Source organism: Pleuronectes platessa, chromosome 12, assembly GCF_947347685.1.
Source record: "Pleuronectes platessa chromosome 12, fPlePla1.1, whole genome shotgun sequence".
NCBI classification, from domain to species: domain Eukaryota; kingdom Metazoa; phylum Chordata; class Actinopteri; order Pleuronectiformes; family Pleuronectidae; genus Pleuronectes; species Pleuronectes platessa.
The window spans coordinates 23,899,116-23,916,885 of NC_070637.1; the positions used below are offsets into that span (position 1 = coordinate 23,899,116).

The 17,770-nt window shown below is 42.6% G+C and overlaps 1 protein-coding gene and 1 long non-coding RNA gene across 2 annotated transcripts in view; both read left to right on the forward strand.

Annotated features, from left to right (window-relative positions):
* The window catches only part of LOC128453930 (protein NLRC5), a 359,511-nt gene that overhangs the window by 256,729 nt on the left and 85,012 nt on the right, over nt 1-17,770 (forward strand). The gene's annotated exons all lie outside the window — the stretch shown is intronic.
* LOC128453939 (uncharacterized) lies at nt 7,529-9,752 on the forward strand. Its single transcript, XR_008341572.1, has 2 exons — nt 7,529-8,929; nt 9,421-9,752. It is a non-coding gene; the product is annotated as an uncharacterized LOC128453939 (long non-coding RNA).

Below are 17,770 nucleotides of genomic sequence, written 5' to 3' on the forward strand. Positions count from 1 at the left end.
AGTTGGATTTTTAAAGTGTGTGTGTGTGTGTGTGTGTGTGTGTGTGTGTGTGTGTGTGTGTGTGTGTGTGTGTGTGTGTCGGTCGAAATATCAGCTCTGTAATCTGATAATGATGTCATCCCACATGAACGTGGAAATGAAAAGCCAGCCGATCCGCGCCCATGTTAACAAACCAGTTTTGTTCAGGTCTCTCTGAGTTTCTCCGCGTTCCGCGCGACTGAAAAATAACTTTCAACACAATTTAAATTAATGTCATAAAGATAAATGATTGCATTGCTGCCTTTGCACATATCAAAATAAAAGCAGACCAGCGTTTATGTGTAGAACATTGACTGTACAGTGGATATGAAAAGTCTACACACTTCTGCTCAAATGGTAGGTTTTTGTGATGTTAAAAAATGTTAACAAGATAAATCAGTTCAGAGCTTTTCCAACCTTTAATGCGATAACATGAACAATTCAATTGGAAAAAAAAAAGAAATCTTTTAAGGGGGGAAAATAAAAAGTTAAATATTGTGGTTGGCTTAAGTGTGCACACCCTCTGATAACTGGGAATTAATCAATCACATTCAAACTCATGTTAAATAATAATCAGTACACACCTGCCATCATTTTCAGTGACTCTGATTAATCCCAAATAAAGTTCAGATGTTCTAGGAGGATTTTTCGTTTTTTTTCTTATTTACATCTTACAGGAAAAGCTCTGGTTCACAGAGACCTTCCAAAGCATCAGAGGGATCTCATTGTTGAAAGGTATCAGTCAGGAGAAGGATACAAAATAATGTTTACATTACATCACACAAACCTGGCATTTTAACATGGCTGTGTAGAAGTTTTATATCCACTGTATATAAAGAGGTTACACTCAGGATCTTTAGCACGTCTGTCCGTCCTGGGACAGATCCTCACATGTGGCTCTCTGAGGTTTCTACGTTTGTTTTATGTATTTTTACTCTTGTTGAGAGTTAAGAACAGAGGATGTCTCACCTTGTTAAGTTCTATGAGACAAATTTAGATTTGTGAATATGGGCTCTACAAATCAAATTTGATTGATTGACTTTTAGGGAGCTGTCCGTCTTTATTTACTGTCTGTGATCCAATCCGGAGAATTTAAGCAGCATATTATTCTACAGTATTTTTCACGAGTTATTATTTAGTTAAAAATGCAGGAATCTACACGAAAACACTGATATCTGAGACATGTTGTTAATGTTCCACGTCACAAAAGCTCAATCAAAACAACACCCACTTCCGTTGGTGACCCTTCACAATAAAGGTCCCATACCGGTACACTGCTCAGGATGACAGAAAACACAAATTCCCTGATAAAACCTTCACAATAAGGCAACAAAATAAATTAGCTTACATTCACACTGAGTGATGATCAACCGGTTCTGCAGCTGAGCTGCGATTATACCAGAGGTTTATACAGAGGGTTTCTTTACAAAGTGGGTGTGCGCATGAAACACACACACACACACACGCACACACATACACACACACACACACACACACACACACACACACACACACACACACACACACACACACAGGATTCTAAAAAAATTAATCTTTCTTTACGTCAAAATTTCCAGATACTGAATTCTTCTCATCGTAAAGAATGTTCAGATTTTGCTGAATCTCAGAGTAAATTTTCAAAATGAACATTTCTGTGATCAACACACAACTTTTCCAACTTGGTGTGAATCTGAGCCTCTTTTAGTTCATATCTTTGGTTTGACAGTAAATGTACGTTACACATTCGAATGCCTCGTGTGGCAGGAGGTTGTTTTTGTGAAAGCAGCTCAGATAAACTACTGTATGTTAACTGTCAACAGCCAAACAGACAGACAGTTCCATCAGGAGATTTACATTCACAATCCGTCTGTGAGCAAATGCTCTAATTGCACTTTGAAAAAAGCTTCTATTCACCACAGTTGATCCTGAACTGGTTGTTTTTTTACCCGGTGTCTCACAGATGATGAGGTCTCCTGTGTTTTAGAGGAGAGCTGCATCTTACCCTGCAGCTTTCAACCTGGTCCAGACCCAGAAATTTACTGGATGCAGGTGGAACCAGGAAACACTCGTGTCCACTCCTACTACAGTGCCAGAGACCAGTTTGCACGCCAGAGCGAGCGCTTTACAAACCGGACATCGCTGTTCACAGATCAGATCTCCAGCGGAAATGCCTCGATCAAGCTGACGGGGCTGCAGCTTCAGGACCTGGGCAAATACGAGTGCTACACCAACACCATCACTGGAGCCGGCAAGTCGTCATTTATCAACCTGAGAGCAGATGGTAAAGAAACTCACAGTGAAAACAGAACACAAATACTAGAAATGATATTTGTCTCTTATTGCTGTTACCATGTTTAACATGTGTACTGTTGGGTTGAGTTGAAGCTGATACTGAAGAATTGGACGTCTCGTTGCTTGCCGGCACCATTACCTCTTTGAAAAATGTTAGTCACTAAAGTTCAATGAATCCTGGGACAGGTTGGACGGGGACGGATCCACTCGTTGGAGCTGTCTTCAAATGCAGCCCCTGAATTGAGAGACAGCTGATGTCAGCAGCAACACATAATGGCTCATGTGTGACGTGTTAAATAATAAGCACAATATGTCAAATTAATGAATAGCTCCACAGTGCATGAGGCAAAGATGATCAATGAGTTGTTAAAGAGAAATGTTGTGTTGCAGCTCCGGTGCGTCACGTGGACATTGAGCAGGTGGAGGACAGCTTCACCTGCCGCTCAGAGGGGATCTACCCCGAGCCGCAGCTCACCTGGTCCACCAGGCCTCCGTCCAACTTGACCCTTCAGAACCAAACCACAGTGAAGGAGACGGAGCAGCAGCTCTATGAGATCAGCAGCACACTGACACTGTCAGACAGAGACACTGTTCTGATCTGCAGCATCAGCACTCACCATGGCAGGAGGAGCGCGGTGTGGTATCAACCCAGTACGTTGAATCTGCTCTATGGAACTGAACCTTTGCTTGTTTCACCTACTGCTGCATATTTATATCTGCTACTACAGATAACTTACATTTTATATCAATGATGATTCTCAATCTTGACTTTGTTTGTTTCTTTGTCTGCTGAACAGATTTCCACTAAACTAGTTGTGAGGATGGAACGTGGGCCACAGGTCACTCAGTAGAGCTCAGACCTCAACAAGGCCCACCAGTCTCCTTATGAAACCACATTGAAATTCACCAGGCCCAAGATCTGCACCAAATTTCACACACTCATAAATATCAGTCGTGTAAATTTGTCAGATTGTTTTTTCACCTTCATCAGGTATTCGCAGGGAAATCTACAGTGGCCCTGAAAGCTCAACGAACGGCAACTTAAGAAAACACATGCAAGTTGACAAAACACCAGCAAAGTAAAAAAACATTTTCATCAATTTCACAACACAACACAACACATTACAGCAACGCGCTGCACAAAGAGAAAAGCGCTGCAAATACTGGAATGAGCTGCAAAAAGCCAAACGCGCAGCAAGAAGCCAAACGCGCAGCAAGAAGAGGCCACAACACAACGGAAGTGTTTCCAGGGGACAGCTAAAAGTGATGGACACTGCTGCCACAGAAACGTCCAATACACCATAGAAATTCGGTTCCACACAGGGTTCGGCCACCCGCGGCTCTTCGGCCCCTCTGCAGTGGCTGTACAGTACAGTGTTGTGCATATGTTTAGCGAACGCTGAACTTAACGAATCAGTTTTCATATTATTAATGTGAACGTAACGATGAACGTGAGTGAACGTCACGTACATTTTTTAAATCATCACCGTATCAGGCCATCATGAAATACCAGGAGCGGGCGAGTGTGTGTGTGTGTGTGTGTGTGTGTGTGTGTGTGTGTGTGTGTGTGTGTGTGTGTGTGTGTGCGTGTGTAGTTAAGGTTTCTTAAGATTCAGATGGGTCTCTCCGAGTGAGTGGGCGGGGTTGGAGCGCCGGGGGCCTTGGAGGAGATATGAGCTCCACTGAGTGACCTTCTAGTTCAGTTCATCATTCCAAGGCCACACCCTCCTCCACATGAATCATTCTGATGATAGAAAATGTTCAGAAAGTCTCATCAGAGCCTGAAACCACATTCCGACAACGATGATATTATTTGATCCCTTTTCTTTTCAGCTTCCGTCCGTGTGTCACCGTTTAAAACAACAACAACAATCCACTGCACTGCTCCAAACACCAAACCACTGACACACTGGGTGTGGAAATTCAACCACAGGCAGATCATTGTGAACCAGACCGGGTTGGACGGCCTCCACAGCGTCTCAGAGCAGTGGAGGCAGCAGGTGGAGGATGTGTCAGCGTCAGGCAGCCTCACGCTGCACCACTTATCTTCAGATCACCAGGGAACGTTCACCTGTGAACTCAGTAGTGAAGAGGAGACGCACTTCATCAACAGCTACGTGACGATAGAGAAAGGTAAGATCCCATGAGACGAGAACTGATTGATGAAATCCTCAGAGCGACTGTCAGACCTGAGGCTCGTGCAGTGAGTCCTGGTTCCTCCTGGTGGAGCAGATCCCCCAGGGCTCCGTCCTCCAGCTCATCAGGAGCATCATGTCCACATGTTGTCAGGAGAACAGGAACGAGGAGGCCACACACACACACACACACACACACACACACACACACTACACTTTACACTGAAGACACATCACTGCACTTTCTTGATGCTACAGTTATATTCTCTGAATTACAATGTTTTTCAGGTTCAGTTGCAGCAGTTGTGGTCGGAGTCCTCGTTGTGTTTGTAGCATTAGGAGCTGGAGGATTCTTCTACTTTATAAGACTAAAGGTAAATATTAATACTTACAATAATTCTGCTGTTCATTTATTATGTGATGTTTCTTCTAATGATTATTTCTTTTGAACAAACCCAAAACCGATCATCCACAATCAGATGCTTCAGAGGATACATTTAAGGTAAGTTTACTGTTTATTCTGAACTGAGAATTACAATATTCTGCTCTAAAGAATAACCCTGTTGTCATGGAGATGCTGTAAACTACTTTATTCTGGTCACGTTGCTCTAACAGCTTCATCTCAGCTGCATCAGCAGACACATCCTAAAGCTTCAGTTTCTGAGAGTTCGTTAAAAAACCATATTGATATTAAAGTGAAAGAAAATCTGATACCGATATAACTGCCAATAAATTTATGTAAAAGATTTGACGATGATTCCTATGATGTCGTTATCAAACCTTTACGGCAAAGAAATGTAACTGAGACTTGATATTTTACACTTTAACCATGAACTGTATTATTAATAACACAAATACAAAGAAATTTAATTAAGAAATAAAAATGGCTGCAACTGGCTGAATAATCGAGTGGTGACTGAAACTTGCATCCAAACTACTTGAGGCCTCCTGAGGTCACATGTCTCACTCCTACAGACAGAGATCATTCCTTATCACACACAATGGAAGTGAGTGACTGACAGCTAGAGAACGTATGGTCAATATGTACTTATGTACAAGGTTATATTCATAATTATGACCATATTCAACTCAAAGCCTTTGTAAAACACATTGTGCTGCAGTAGCAGAACTCTGCAGAATATTGTTGAACTGAAAAGATAAAGATTGAACAGATGCTGTAAATATGAATTAATATTAATGTGAATATTGTGCATTGAACAGATAAAGTTGCACAACTGCATTTCTTTGTGTATATTTATGCTTGTGCATTCAGCCTTTAATATAAATTACAAAATACATAAATATGAGTGTGAGCCTCCTAGTTTTTTTTTTGGAAGATATCAGTGTGTGTGTGTGTGATTTCCCACCCTGCGTTTTTCATGACTTCAACAGGCCATGAACATGGTGTGACCTTGCCCTTTAACCTACTGATCTTATGAGTTCCTCTGTTAGTCTGAATTAACGCTTGAACAAATCTGAAGGATTCTCTTGAGGAGTTTTTAACATGTTCATGAGGCAAAGAGGAGATTTACCAGGGTGAGAGTCACATGATCACGTTTTGTATGAATGTTGTGTTTTCTGAGTTTATTTTAACAGATATTTTCTTTAATTACAGACTCGGTGATGGTGAACTCTCAGAGACTCACTGTGAACACGTGGCCTCAGCTCTGAAGTCAAAACGCTCACTTCTGAGAGAACTGGATCTGAGTCAGAACATCCTGCAGGAATCAAGAGTGAAGCTGCTGTGTTCTGGACTGAAGAATCCAAACTGTCAACTGGAGACTCTGAGGTCCTTGAATCCTTCTTCACTTTTCAGACTTTCTTTCTCATTGGGTCATTATTTATTTAAATTGTCTCAGTTCTGCTCTGCTCACTGTCCCTCAGTCATCTGTCACTCACCCAGCCTGTCAGTCACGTCCACCTCATCAACTCCATTCACCTGCACTCACCTGCTCCTGATCACTAAGAAAGTGTCAGTAAATAACATGTGGACTGAGGCCGAGCACTCGTCCTCCTCAGGTTTTCAAAATAAGACAAATTGTTATTGAAACACGTTGGACAGTTGATAAGTATAGAAACAAACAGGAAGTGACTGTCAGGAGCCATCCTTACTTTAAACAGTGTTTAATTACACAAACCTGCTCAGTGACCAACACACAGAGAAGAAGCTGATGAATGAAACAATGGTCCAACATGTCTGATCTGATATTTATCTTCAGGTCACAGACTGGACTGAGGTCAGCAGCATGTTGAGAGTCTGTGTTGACATGATGACGATCCACAACAACAGGAGGACACATTCAAATATTCTTATTTCTTTATTCAGGTTGTGGGGATGCAGTCTGTCAGAGATCAGCTGTTCTTCTCTGGCTTCAGCTCTGAGGTCAAACCCCTCTCATCTGAGAGAACTGGATCTGAGCTGGAACTACTTGCAGGACTCAGGAGTAAAGGAGCTGTGTGGTTTTCTACAGAGTCCAACCTGTCGACTGGAGACTCTGAGGTCAGACATCATGTTTTAATGTTAAAGGTTCAGTCTAAATATAATGTATATATTTTAATATAAAGTATTTAATTCTAAAGTCTGTCAATATAAAGTATTTAAATATATAGTATTTATTTATATAGTATGTAACTATACAATATGTAAATATAAAGTATTTAAATATAAATGGCTCATTCTAAGTAAAGAAAACAACAATTTGTACAATTCAGATGAAACTAGTGAAAACATCTCTAGGATTCTTTTCTATTCAGTTTCTAACAATGGATCCTTTCACCTGAATCTTCCACACTGGAGCTTTAAGGTCAAAGGTCAGAACATGTGTTCCTAACTGTGAACACTGATACTGAGCTGAGAGATGTTTGTAGAATCAGGCTCAATGTGACTGAAGTTTTACTGACAGAGAAACAATCCAATGCTGGACAATGTGTACATGTAATGTTTCTGTGGAAGCTAACTAGGACTTGTCCCGGTGGTCCTGTGGACTGACCACATGACAGCGTGCTACGTTGGTGTTCTGGGAATGGGCTCAGGGTCCAGAGTCCAAATTGATTATATTTGATGTCTTTTATTTTTAGGACCATGTTCTTCAGCCCTGTTTCTTCCACTTTGGGTTAATTTCCAACATGAAACCCTTCCTCTGGTTTCAGGACTGACACGGGGTCGTCCATGCCTTTATCTTTTCACCACTAGATCTCTGTCCCGCCCTGTACACACGTGTTCCTCAGGCTCCCTGCACCACTTTCAACTGGTCAAACTGCTGCTCAGATCATCACCACTTCAAGAAAACATGATCATAGAACTGCTCGCCCTTTCACACATCAACTGTGGAACATGTTCTGACAAGTGGGTCGGACATGTTCTGGAGCTGAAGCAGCAGCAGGAGATTGTCTGGGTCCGACTCGTTCACAGCAACAGGAACATGTGGGGACATTCAGACGAGGGGCGGAGCCAAAACACATATCTCCATGATAGCCATGGTTATGTTAAGTTATGTTAAGTTACAGGTTCACTGTGAAGGAGTTAGTGACGTCTCCAGGTGTCGTACATGTGAACGTAGTCCACTTGTTCACGTGACTCCTGAACATGTCCAGAAAGATATTTAGAGACATCTAGTGGTGAAGTTACATATTACAAACAACTGAACCCCGAGGACACAAGGACTTTCAAGCTGTTTTCATGAACTCTGTAAAACAGTGTCTGGACATTTTCTGGAGTTTGACTTTCACATATGAAGAACAGGTGGAGCAGCAGGAGGCCGGACATGACTTATAAATCCTGCTGTGGAAAGATCAGTGTTGTTGTTTACAGCTCATCCACACCGACGTCGGCCCTCATCACCAAACGCTCTGGAATCTCCTTGTGTTTCCAAGTTGACGTCTTCGTCTTCTACGAGTACGGCTCCTCTTCTTCATCCAGAGATATTTGAGTTCTTCCAGTTTCACGTCAGTCACGTGTTAGAAATGTAACCTGTTGGAAAAAGAAACCCAACTGTTACTAAATATGTTGGAAGAAAGTGTTACAAATATGAGAAATATGTTAGAAATATGTTCTTTCATTGAGAATTATTTTTATTTAATTTATACATTTATTATTTAATTCATAACTACATTCTTTATTTTATTCTTCATTTCATTGATCATTTCATTTGATCTCAGAGGTCTTTTTGATTCAGTAGATGGTCCTGTGAAGAAAAACTTTTCAAATTGATTTCATTGGTTCATTTCAGTTTAGCTGAGTTGCTATTGGTTAAGGCAACGCATGTCCCGCCTCCTTCACGTTAGAGACGCTGCGGTAGTGTGTGAAAAATACACAGAGAGCAGCAGGACGATAATTGAGACACAGAGGTTTTGGAGTGATGAAACTTTAAAAAATACACTTTATATTGTTAAAAGGAGGAACTGTGTAAACAGAGAAAAGTCCGGTGAACCACTGAAGCGACCCTGGGAACATCTTGTGTTTGTTTTATTATTTTATTGTCCCGGTGAGTACTATCTGTATTAGCAAATAGCTCTGTGAATTAGCTTAGCCTCGTGGTGGGTTAGCTACCGAGTGGGAACATAAAGTCACAGTGTTGTGGTATTTTTCTAATGATAGTAAAGGAAACGGGAATATGTGTGTAAAATGAGTATGCGTGCATGTTATTTACATTGTATGAACAGAGAAAGACATCATTTAGCTGAGTTTCATGGGTTATGAAGCTATATATTCTGTATATTACTGTGCTGTGGTGTGTATAGGTACGAGGTATCAGTAATCTGAGCATTTAATGGTGAACTGTGAGTGGTCTTATATTAATGGTTTTCTCACTACAAAACAGTGAAGTGGACATTTCATGTGTTAATATTGCGATGCAGCAGTTATCTTTTAACAAGTTAACAGTGAAAAGTTGCATTATACATTGATATTGATAAAATTAAACTGTACAGTTAAGAAAGGTTGAATAGATTTATATCAGTCTGTTATATTATACAGGCTGGGTTTTTTGATACCCTGAGATCCTGGACCGTGGATTTGGAGTGATTCTCTCCCTGACGAGGGGGATGGCGAGCTACCCGCGTGAGCATTTTGGATTGAGGAGGAACCTTTCCATTCTTCATTCTCTGTCCTGCCAGAGTGGTAGGGTTGTGGGGAAGGACTTCCAAGAACTTTCGAATTGAACTATTTCTTTTGGGTAAAACATTTTATTTTATTTAGGGTGCACCCGGTAAAAAAGACATTTCAAATAAGAACAAAAGTAACTGTCGGCAGTGTATGTAAACTGTTTATTTTCTATATATGTTAATACAGTGTTTTGCTTAAATCTACCTGTGTGTTCCTTTTACTCATTGCGGTGTCCAATCTCTTCTTATTACTTTGCCCTGCGAACCTAGTGTGTACTTACCTGTCAAGTGGGTTACACAGTAAAACTTGGCGAGCTAGCCAGGAGCAATTTATGAATTCACATTCATAATCAAATTAAATGGACATCTTTTGAGTAACTGGACTGTGACCGAGTGTATTTGGAAGAGAATTCAACATTTGAGGTATTTTGGTTGTATTAACCCATATCATTTTCAAGTTTATTGACATTTCAGTTTTACCTTGGTTAAACATGGATATTATTTTGACAGAGAGTGTGAAAATCCCAAATGCTGTTTTAGTTAGTGGGTTAACCAACACTGAGGTTGACAATGAAATCTTTGATTTACTCAAGCAATATGGATCTATCGCTAGGATAATCAGAGTACCTAGCGCAGACTCTGAGACCCAGGCAATTGCAGAGTTTGAACATGGCACCGCTGTGAAAGACCTTGAAGCCAACATCTTACCTTACCGAAGACCATGCACTGCCAATCCTGAAGTTATCCACCATGTTCAGAGTCTTGCCAGCGTTTACACAAGTGATGCAGGCACCAGTGCAACAAATACTTACCTTTCTGTGTTGAAAGACTTAGCTAAGTTGAGCGGCAGGGAGTTTGTAGACATCCTTCGTGAGGAGCTGGCTAGGATCAGTAAATCCATTAGAACTCAAACCCCACTTGAGGTCAGTGAAGAGCCTGTGGAAATTGAGCCACCCCTTACACAAAGTGATATCCAAGCTGCAGGCCCTAGCTTTGTCAGTGTCCCCAATGAAGTGAGTCAGGACTCTTACAAACCCCAGACTGGCATCGAGGTCAGAGATTTTCTCTCTCCAAGAGGAGAAAGAACCAGCACTTTCCACTTGGCTTCAGATCAACTCAGCACACCAGAAGTACAGCGTGTTGTGGTTGAGCACATTGTCAAGAGCAGTGAAGTTTCATCTCACATTCAATTTCCTTGTAAACTGAAACAGTTTTCTGGGCGACATCCTCAGCCAAACTTTGAAGTCGACTATGACACGTGGCGCAACAGTGTGGAGTTCTGCTTGCATGACCCATCTATCCCTGACTCCCAAATGGTGAGGAAAATTGTTGAAAGTCTTTCGGCCCCTGCTGCAAACATAGTCAAGTCATTAGGGCCTCAAGCTTCACCAAAAGAGTACCTGAACTTACTTGATTCTGCTTATGCCACTGTCGAAGATGGGGATGAGCTTTTTGCACGATTCTTGAACATCAATCAAAATGCTGGGGAGAAAGCGTCTGATTACCTGCAGCGACTTCATACAGCATTGAGATATGTGGTAAATAAAGGAGGAATCGCTGCCGGCGACTCTGACAAACAACGTCTCAAGCAATTTTGTCGTGGATGTTGGAATAGTATTCTGATCACCAGTCTTCAGCTTGAACAGCTCAGGAGTAAGCCACCATCTTTTGCAGAGCTTCTGCTCTTACTGCGAACTGAGGAGGACAAACAGGCTAACAAAACCAGCAGAATGAAGCAGCACCTTGGGTTCACAAAGCCAAAAGTCATGTCAAACATGCACGCTGCACACATGTCCTACGACGAGGATATTGTCATGCCACAGAATACAGAGGATGCCTTCTTAAACATGACCAAAGACATACAGAAACAGATTGCTGAACTTCAGGTTCAGGTGGCAAAACTCAGTGCATGTAGTTCAGAGAAACCTGTGAAAAAGAAAACAACAGTAAGTGTAAGACAGAAACAGAAGACAAAAAATACCCAGCCGGAAGGACAACTCCAGCAAATGACTGTGACAGTGAAACCGAAGCCATGGTATTGCTTCAAATGTGGTGAAGATGGGCACATTGCATCTACATGTGATAACATACCCAATCCCACCCTTGTGCAGGCCAAGAGAGCAGAGCTCCGGGAGAAGCAGCGTGCATGGGAAGCTCAGAATGGTTCACTCACCACTCGCCAGTCAAACTAGAACAGGCTTCTGTTGAGGGGAAAATGGAAGCCAAGAAACCACTATATCCCCCATCTACAGGCGAACAAAAACCCATGACTCACAGCCACAGAGTCAAACGACAAAGGGAATTGCCAAAACGTCTTGTAGGCAGCAAGTGTACAGCCAATGTAAATGTGGATGGGGTGGACTGTAGTTGTTTACTAGACACAGGGTCACAGGTCACCACGGTGGCCCAGTCCTTTTATCAGACCCATCTATCTGATCATCCTATCAAGCCCATCAGCAACATCCTTGAAGTAGAGGGAGCAAACGGCCAACCTGTGCCTTACCTGGGTTATATAGAGGTTGACCTCAAGTTCCCTAGAGCCCTTCTTGAGTCAGAGCCTGAAATTTCAACCTTGGCTTTAATCGTTCCTGACCTCCGGTCAAACAGTGGTGTCCCATTGTTGATCGGCACCAACACTTTAGATCCCCTCTATGATCAGTGTTGTGATGAGTTTTCACTTTCCCATAATTCATCCTGCTATGGCTACAGACAGGTCCTTCGCACACTACAACTGAGGAGAAAACAAGCAACAAGCGGAGAACTCGGCTTTGTGAAGCTCAGAGGAAGGGAACAAGCAGTTCTCCCAGCAAAACAAAGAGTGCTGCTTGAAGGCTATATGTGTGTCAACCTAGTCAACACAGAGAAATGTGCTCTGATTGAACAACCATCAAGATCAACTCTGCCAGGTGGCGTGTTTGTAGACTGTTGTCTCATTTCCTTGCCAGAGCATGGCTCCAACAAATTGCCTGTTCTCCTTAGAAATGAAACTGAACATGACATCATTCTACCTACCAACTGTGTCATTGCAGACCTGACTGTTGCAGATGCTGTAGTGGAGAATCACCTAATTGATGGGGATGGTCAGAAGCATGTTGTTGACTGCTCCACTCATCAAACGGAGACGTGTCCTGGAAAAAGCTTTGACTTTGGGCCCTCTCTACCTGAGAAGTGGAAGGAAAGAGTCACTCTGAAGCTCAACACCTTCTCTGATGTGTTTGCCCAGCATGACCTCGATTTTGGTCATGCGACGAAAATCCAACACCACATCAAGTTGAAAGACGAGACACCCATCAAACAGAGACCCCGTCCAATTCACCCTCGTGATTATGAAGCAGTCAAAAAGCACCTCCAAACCCTTCTTGATGCAGGCGTAATCCGAGAATCAGAGTCCCCATTTTCATCGCCAATTGTGGTGGTGAGAAAGAAGAATGGCGATGTACGCCTATGTGTGGACTATAGAAAGTTAAACTTGCAAACGATAAAAGACTCTTATGCCTTACCAAACTTGGAGGAGTCATTTTCTGCTCTCGCTGGATCCAAGTGGTTTTCAGTGATGGACTTGAAGTCTGGGTACTACCAAATTGAGATGAATGAAAGTGACAAGCCAAAAACTGCCTTTGTGTGCCCCTTTGGATTCTGGGAATTCAACCGGATGCCTCAGGGAGTCACCAATGCACCGAGCACATTTCAACGGCTCATGGAAAAGTGCATGACTGACATTCATCTGAGGGAGGTCCTGGTCTTCCTTGATGACCTAATAGTGTTTTCGGACACTCTGGAGGAGCATGAGTCTAGGCTCACCCACGTGCTCAACCGTCTCAGGGAATATGGCTTGAGGCTTTCACCTGATAAATGTAAGTTCTTTCAGACTTCAGTGCGTTATTTGGGGCATATTGTGTCCAGCGATGGAGTGAAGACCGACCCTGAAAAGGTTCAAGCCTTGAAAACCTGGCCGGGACCACAGAACTTAAAGGAACTCCAATCCTTCCTCGGATTTTCCGGTTACTACCGGAGATTTGTGAAGGATTATTCAAGGATAGTCAGGCCCTTGACCAAACTCACTGCTGGCTACCCACCACGGCGGAAAGGAGTCAAGATAGGCCTCAGTGATGGGAAATACCTCAACCCAAAAGAGCCTTTTGGTGAACGCTGGGGCACTGAGTGTCAACAAGCCTTTGAGGCGATCATACACAAACTGACATCATCTCCAGTCCTTGGTTACGCAGATCCTAAACTTCCTTACGTGCTCCACACTGATGCCAGCACGACAGGATTAGGAGCTGCTCTATATCAAGAGCAAAACGGGAAACTGCGTGTAATTGCTTATGCCAGTAGAGGACTCTCCTGCAGTGAAGCAAGATATCCAGCGCACAAGCTTGAATTCTTGGCCCTTAAATGGGCCATCACAGAGAAGTTTCATGACTATCTGTATGGAAACTCTTTCACTGTTATCACAGATAACAATCCCTTGACATACCTACTTACCACAGCCAAGCTTGATGCTGCGAGCTACCGTTGGTTAGCTGCGCTCTCAACATTCACTTTTGACATCAAGTATCGAGCTGGCAAGCAGAACATGGATGCTGATGGTCTGTCAAGGAGACATCATGGTGCGCTGGAAAATGATGCCACATCACAAGAGGAAAGCCAAAGGATTGACCAGTTCACTTCTCAGCTACTGACATCAATAAACAAGTTTGAACTGGTGACTCCAGAAATTGTCGAAGCTACTTGTCAAAGGCATACTGTGAAGCAAGATCAAGAGCTCTCACCTTTCCCTGGCTATGTTGACTCACTTGCCATTCATGCAGATGCAATTCCTGCTGTCCTTGAGGAGGATGAGTCACAGGATGGGATCCTAACAGTGCCTAAATACAGTGAGTCTGATCTCATGAAACTGCAAAGAGAAGACCCTGGCATCAGTAGTGTTATCAGTTTGGTGGAATCCGACAACTTACCTGCAGATCACACGGCAGATTCTCCTGAAGAACGGTTGATCCTGAGAGAGTGGAAACGGCTTCAACTGAAGTCAGGCCTTTTGTACAGGACACGGGAGTGTGAGGGACAAACCCTATTTCAGCTGGTACTCCCAGATGTCCTACGGCCTATTGTACTCAGGAATCTCCATGATGACATGGGACATTTAGGGATTGAACGTACCCTTGAACTCACCAGATCACGATTCTACTGGCCAAAGATGGCTGCTGATGTAGAGAGAAAAGTGAAAACATGTGAGCGATGTGTTCGAAGGAAGACCCAACCGGACAAGGCTGCCCCACTCGTGAACATCAAAACAACTAGACCAATGGAGTTGGTCTGTATGGATTTCCTTTCACTAGAGCCAGACAGCCACAACACTAAGGACATCCTCGTTATTACGGATCATTTCACTAAATATGCCGTAGCCATCCCTACCAGAGATCAGAAAGCTAGTACCGTCGCTAAAACCTTATGGGAACACTTCTTGGGCCATTATGGTTTTCCTGAACGCCTTCACAGCGACCAGGGTAGGGACTTTGAGTCTCATACCATCAAGGAGCTATGTGCATTGGCAGGTATTCGTAAGGTGAGGACAAGCCCTTACCATCCCAGGGGAAACCCTGTTGAACGGTATAACCGAACACTCCTCAGCATGCTAGGCACTCTGAAAGACAAAGAGAAGATACAGTGGCGAGACCATGTCAAACCTCTCACTCATGCTTACAATTGCACCCGAAATGATGTGACCGGGTTCTCCCCATATGAGTTAATGTTTGGGAGACAACCCCGGTTACCCATAGACTTAGCCTTTGGATTGCCAGTCAAGGGAAAAGAGTCCAGTTCACATTCTCAGTATGTAAGGAACCTGAAATCTCACCTGGAAGAAAGTTATCAGGTTGCCATCGAAAACTCTCGCAAGGTTGCAGAGAAAAACAAGAGGCGATTCGATAAAGTTGTCAGAGAATCTACACTGGCTGTCGGGGATAGAGTCCTGGTCCGTAACCTCCGCCTCCGGAACAAACATAAACTGGCCGATCGTTGGGAGCCAATGATCTATGTGGTTACCAAGCAGATGGGAGACTTACCTGTCTACTCTGTGAAACCAGAAAAGGAGGAAGGTCCCCTACGGACGCTACACAGAGACCTTTTACTTCCATGTGGATTTCTTCCTGAAACTGAGAGAGAGGAACAAAAGATGAAAAGCAGTCCAAAGAGACCTCGAACAAGGCAGCAAAGTGCCATCCAACAAGATGAAGAACCCTTTGCTTCAGACGATGATGACAAGTGTGAAAGCTGGAATGCAACTGCTGCCTTACCAGATGTCAAAGACAGGAGGTTTGTCAAAGTGTATGATATACCAAGACACAATCCATCACCCGCCCTGGGTAATCATAGTCAAAGCCCTGTAACACCTCACCCATATCAGGTCAATGCGGATTCAGACCCAGGAGCTGTAAGGCCAAGTGCTGTCCTTCAGTCTGAGAAGGAAACAGAAAACTCACCTGAAACGGAAATAGAAAACTCACCTGAAAAGGAAACAGAAAATCCATCTGAGAAGGAAAAAGCAAACTTACCTGGGATGGAAAATCAAAATGTACCTGAAAAGGAAACTCATAACTTACCTGGAGACCTACCTGATACTAGTTCAGAACCTGTGGAAGGAAGTCTTATGGAACCGGAAGCTAAAGATCATACAGAGGCAGAGATACCAACTCAAGAAGAGACAGAGGAACAAACAGAAGCAGACATTCCTGTCAGAAGATCACTCAGACAACGTGAGCCATCACGTAGGTTCCATTACCCTGAGTTGGGGAATCCCCTAGTTTCTGTTGTTACTTCTTTGTTTCAAGGATTGAGTACCGCCTTCACCAATTCTCTTAATAACAATGCCAGTAGAGATTGGTTAACAAACATTCCTTTGGAAGTGGCAGAATCAGTAGTTACCCAGCAGCCCTTTGTGCATGCAACGGGACGTGCATACATTTAAGGGGGGAGTGTGTAACCTGTTGGAAAAAGAAACCCAACTGTTACTAAATATGTTGGAAGAAAGTGTTACAAATATGAGAAATATGTTAGAAATATGTTCTTTCATTGAGAATTATTTTTATTTAATTTATACATTTATTATTTAATTCATAACTACATTCTTTATTTTATTCTTCATTTCATTGATCATTTCATTTGATCTCAGAGGTCTTTTTGATTCAGTAGATGGTCCTGTGAAGAAAAACTTTTCAAATTGATTTCATTGGTTCATTTCAGTTTAGCTGAGTTGCTATTGGTTAAGGCAACGCATGTCCCGCCTCCTTCACGTTAGAGACGCTGCGGTAGTGTGTGAAAAATACACAGAGAGCAGCAGGACGATAATTGAGACACAGAGGTTTTGGAGTGATGAAACTTTAAAAAATACACTTTATATTGTTAAAAGGAGGAACTGTGTAAACAGAGAAAAGTCCGGTGAACCACTGAAGCGACCCTGGGAACATCTTGTGTTTGTTTTATTATTTTATTGTCCCGGTGAGTACTATCTGTATTAGCAAATAGCTCTGTGAATTAGCTTAGCCTCGTGGTGGGTTAGCTACCGAGTGGGAACATAAAGTCACAGTGTTGTGGTATTTTTCTAATGATAGTAAAGGAAAACGGGAATATGTGTGTAAAATGAGTATGCGTGCATGTTATTTACATTGTATGAACAGAGAAAGACATCATTTAGCTGAGTTTCATGGGTTATGAAGCTATATATTCTGTATATTACTGTGCTGTGGTGTGTATAGGTACGAGGTATCAGTAATCTGAGCATTTAATGGTGAACTGTGAGTGGTCTTATATTAATGGTTTTCTCACTACAAAACAGTGAAGTGGACATTTCATGTGTTAATATTGCGATGCAGCAGTTATCTTTTAACAAGTTAACAGTGAAAAGTTGCATTATACATTGATATTGATAAAATTAAACTGTACAGTTAAGAAAGGTTGAATAGATTTATATCAGTCTGTTATATTATACAGGCTGGGTTTTTTGATACCCTGAGATCCTGGACCGTGGATTTGGAGTGATTCTCTCCCTGACGAGGGGGATGGCGAGCTACCCGCGTGAGCATTTTGGATTGAGGAGGAACCTTTCCATTCTTCATTCTCTGTCCTGCCAGAGTGGTAGGGTTGTGGGGAAGGACTTCCAAGAACTTTCGAATTGAACTATTTCTTTTGGGTAAAACATTTTATTTTATTTAGGGTGCACCCGG